Source organism: Pongo abelii, chromosome 11, assembly GCF_028885655.2.
Source record: "Pongo abelii isolate AG06213 chromosome 11, NHGRI_mPonAbe1-v2.0_pri, whole genome shotgun sequence".
In the NCBI taxonomy this organism is placed as follows: domain Eukaryota; kingdom Metazoa; phylum Chordata; class Mammalia; order Primates; family Hominidae; genus Pongo; species Pongo abelii.
Window position 1 is genome coordinate 20,009,857 of NC_071996.2, and position 4,884 is coordinate 20,014,740.

Here is a 4,884-nt window from a genome sequence, read left to right on the forward strand (position 1 = left end):
TAAATCTCCAGATTCAAGGAAAAGAACAAGATCGCTTTAAAAATAATGCTGGACAAACAAATTGTGGCATATTGTTCAATGTGTATTCAATGGCATAGTATTCTGTGCATCAGAGAAAAAGAATGAAGAATAGTTGCACATAAGCAAAGGGATGAATTTCCTGGACATAATGTTGAACGAAACCGACCAGACCCAAAGGAGTATGTACTGGATGAGTCGATTTGAATGTCCATGAATTCAAGAGCGGGCAAAACTATCCCACAGTGATAGAAGTCAAAATAATGGGTATCTTTTTGGGGGGATTAGGAATGGGGAGAAGGCACAAGAGAACCTTCTGAGCTGCTAGAAATATTCCACATTTTAAATTGGATGATGGTTACATGGATGGACACTAATGTAAGAATTGGTCAAGCTGTATACTTGAGATGTGTGAATTCTAAACATGTATGTCCTCTCTCAATAAAAAAGCAATATAAAATGCTTGGTTACAGAGTAGCCATTTAGAGAGTATTTGGTATTTGTAGAATAAATGAATATGTGACTTGAGCTCTCCAACTCTGTTGCATTTATTTCATTGGTAGTACTAGTTGTTTTTTGTTTTTTTTTTTTTTGAGATGGAGTCTGGCTCTGTTGCCCAGCCTGGAGTGCAGTGGCGCCATCTTGGCTCACTGCAAGCTCCACCTCCCGGGTTCACGCCATTCTCCTGCCTCAGCCTCCCGAGTAGCTGGGACTACAGGCATCCGCCACCACGCCCGGCTAATTTTTTGTATTTTTGGTAGAGACAGGGTTTCACTGTGTTAGCCAGGATGGTCTCGATCTCCTGACCTCGTGATCCGCCCGCCTCGGCCTCCCAAAGTGCTGGGATTACAGGCATGAGCCACTGCGCCCAGCCGCTAGTACTAAAAGTTTAGGACTTTTTAAATGTTAAATTCTACACCCAAGTGACATACAAAGTTTAAAACACGTCTTCTCAGGCTGGGCGCAGTGGCTAATGCCTGTAATCCTAGCACTTTGGGAGGCCGAGGTGGGAGGATTGCTTGAGCCCAGGAATTTGGATACCCGTCTGGGCAACATAAGGAGACTCCATTTTCTACAAAAATTAGCTGGGTGTGGTCATGCATACCTGTGATCTCAGCTATTTGGGAGGCTGAGACAGAAGGACTGCTTGAGCCAAGGAGGTAAAGGGTGCAGTGAGCTATGATCGTGCTGCCACTGCACTGCAGCCACACTCCAGCCTGGGCAACAAAGCAAAACCCTGTCTCAAAAAAAAAAAAAAAAAAAAAAAAGGAAGCTTTCTGAGTAATGTGGCTTAAAAAACAAAACACTGGAGAGCTTATTTATTCAAACTACTTTATACCTCTGAAATATTCAACCCATGTAGACATCTGTATATACAAAGATTTGTTTTAATCAGATAAGTACCGATCATACGTTTGACGTGCCCAAGTGGACGCAGTGGTGGAGGACACACAGGAGACCGGGGCCATCTCTGGAGTCTCTCTGGGCCTACCTTTTGTGGAGGGGAGAGCACAGATGCAGACCAAGGCCAGACTCACTTCAAGTTGAGAAATGGGACAAATGGGACGGATAAAATCTACATCACCCACCAAGATCCTGTCTGAAACCTTATTTAATTCCTACTAGTTAGCAAATGCCTTTAGCTCATCATTGATTGCTCACAAAAGGAGCAAATCCAGAAGAATGTGTATGCCCAGTATACAGGCTAACTTCATGCCGATCTCAACATTCTAATGCTCACCAGGCTCAGTTACTGAGCATTTTCACCACGCCAATCTGATAAGGTTTATAATGTACAGACTTATTGGTATTTAAATCTCATAAAATCCCTATGAGGCAGGAATGCTATAATCCCCATTTTACAGATGATAAGCCTGAGTCACTGATATAACTTGTTACCAGGTATTCAGTCAGGACTGGGATTTGGACCTATGCAGGCTGATTCCACAGTGGACTCTTAACCATTACTACATATTCTTTTTTTTTTTTTTTTTTTGAGATGTAGTTTCACTCTTGTTGCCCAGGCTGGAGTGCAATGGGAGGATCTCAGCTCACCGCAAACTCTGCCTCCCAGGTTCAAGCAATTCTGCTGCCTCAGCCTCCCAAGTAGCTGGAATTACAGGCATGCACCACCACGCCCGGCTAATTTTGTATTTTTAGTAGAGACAGGGTTTCTCCATGTTGAGGCTGGTCTCGAACTCCTGACCTCAGGTGATCCTCCTGCCTCAGCCTCCCAAAGCGCTGGGATTACAGGCGTGAGCCACCGTGCCCGGCCATTACTACATATTCTTAACCATCCAAGATAAGAAATGATAAAAGTTGTACATAAGGGAGGCAGACAATTTGTTTTGGAGTATTCTGATGAGTGGTATAGCTATGTCACAGCAGATTGGGGTGACATTTGAGGATCATGCAGAGGCCTTGAGCCACCCAGCATCTCTGCAGTTCTCCTTTCCCAAGTATATTATCTGCCCGCTGCTTGCTGGTTTCCATCTTCATTTATTCAGTTGAGCCACAAATAATTGTATGCCTATTACATACCAGGTTTCTGTATTATGTACAGGAAATGAGAAGATAAATAAGAGACAGCCTCTTCCATATTTATGGCATACACTGCCCTCATTTTAGTTTCTTCCTCCTGTTCATAATTTCATTCTGTTTATTTTTGCATCAGTTCAAACTGTTGCTTGCTTATGTGAGGTGACCTCAAAGTGACTTTTTGAAAGTCCTGACCCTTTGCCTTTCAACATCATTTAAGAACAGCAATAGCATCTGGATCTTCTCAGTAAAATGCCTTTTCAACAGCTCAAAGCAAGGCTTGTTTTTGTTTTAATTTGGGAATGTTTCAAGTGAAACTTAGTTCCATCATTTAATTCCTGACAGCCCAATAACGAGGGAGCAATAACTCCCTTATCTGTGGGCTGTCTAATGACTATATAGTACCATCCTGGGAGCAATAGACTAAGGCCTTCTTCCAGATGCCATGTTTTAAGGCTTTCAGCTGGAAAGACCGTCACTCCGTAAAATTTATTTTGATTATTTTAAGTCAGGATTTGGCCTTCTTATTCAGAAACAAAAAGAAAAAAACTGGCCCCTGGCTTTCTGCCTCCTGCACTTCTGGCTCTAGGCCATACGATCATCTAATTTCTAGTTTTTCAGGCAGACAGAGAAAGTTAGAAACTGGCAACCGTGGCCTCAACAGCAGATAAGCACATCAAGTCTGTGACAGGAATTAAGAAGACTGCTATAGAATTTTTTTTTAAGTCACCTCCTGTTTCACAAAGCATAGCTGTCTCTTCCTTTTCGTCCTCCTTGCCCGTTCTCTTTGAGAAGTCCAGGTCCAAGAGGCACCAGACACTCAATTGACTAGGGTTTTGCTGCCTATAGGTAATTATGCTAAAAGTCTGGAGTAGTAGATCTTATGCTCGCATAATTATGCATTCCAGAGCAGAAGGTTTTTGCTGGAAAGCTTCACTGTTAGATATGATTTGCATTTTTTACTAGATACTTGTCTTTGGTCTTTGAGGACAAACCTATCAAGGATTCCTTTGTACATCAACAGAAAAGCGAAACACAAAACAGCCTATATGTGAGCATGGGGCCGTATTTTAATACAAGAAAGACACTGCTCTAGAACATGGCTCGCCTTTGCTTCAGGGCCTAACAGTTTATTTTAGCCATAAGGGTAAGGGAGCAGGTCAGAAATGACTTTTAGTGTAATCCTATCTGTAATTAAAAATACAAATGCTGTCATAAGATCAAATGTTATCAAAAATCAGTATTTAAAATTAAATTTACCCCCAAATTTCTTTCAAAAAAAATTTGTAATGTTCTTTTTCAGTAAAGCCTTTGCACTGCTAGAGCTGAAGAATGTGATCAATCGGCTTGTTGAATAATCCTGCACAGTAGGTATTCCGCTGAAGCCAACTCTAGCTGGGGGCTCGCGAGCGAAAGACACAGATAGGGCCCTGCCGCCCCTCGAAGAGTCGGATGGGCGCGCCCGTCCCCGGTGCATCAAGAGGCTGGCCCGGCCAGGGGCGAGCGGCTGGCACCGAATCCCGCGCACCTCGCCGCAGGCGGGGCTGGGCCGTCGTCGGCTCGATTTAAGGCTGGTATCCAAGGCTGCGGCCGGTCAGGCGAGGCGAGACGAGGCGACGTGAGCGAGGGTGCTTAGGGAGAACAGCCGCTGGCAGCTCAATGCTGGGTGGCTAACGCGCTACGGTGCCCGGCAGCAACCCAGCCGACAACCCGACCCGGATCCCAAGCTGCGTCGCGGACAATGCCGCGAGCCCGTCCCGGACTACGACTCCCGGCAGACTCTGCGACCGCTCCGGGGCGGCCCAGCGTCCACGGCGCCGGCCAGTTTGACAGCCGGGCGCCCTACTCGGCTAGCTCTGCTCCCAGCCAGGGACGCTGGCCTTCTCGCGGCTTTCCACCGATGTCTCTCTTTATTCCAGCTGCCTGAAACTCGGCCCCACGAATGGCAGGCAGCGTCCAAAATTCAACCCCGTAGAGCCAGCACCAGCCAATAAAGCGCACGGTTGGGGGCCACGTGACAGCAGTGGGCCGGCCCTCCGTCTGAGCCCTGATCTCTATGGTTTCCGCGGCTCGCTAGAGGGAGTATGGTCCACTGGAGGACTCCCTACATTCTTCCTCCATTACCTCACTGCCTCCGGTGGCTGCTGGGATACCGGAGGACTCGGGTCCCGGCTCGACTCAGTCCTCCAGCCGCCCGGGGAATACCTCTAGTTCTTCCTGGCCGCCGCCGCCACCGCCCCGCCGCTTCCTCCTCCGCCCGCCGGCCTCCTTCGCCCCGCCCCGTCCGCGCAGCGCGTCCGGCCCGCCCGCAGGCCAGCTTCTCTCGGG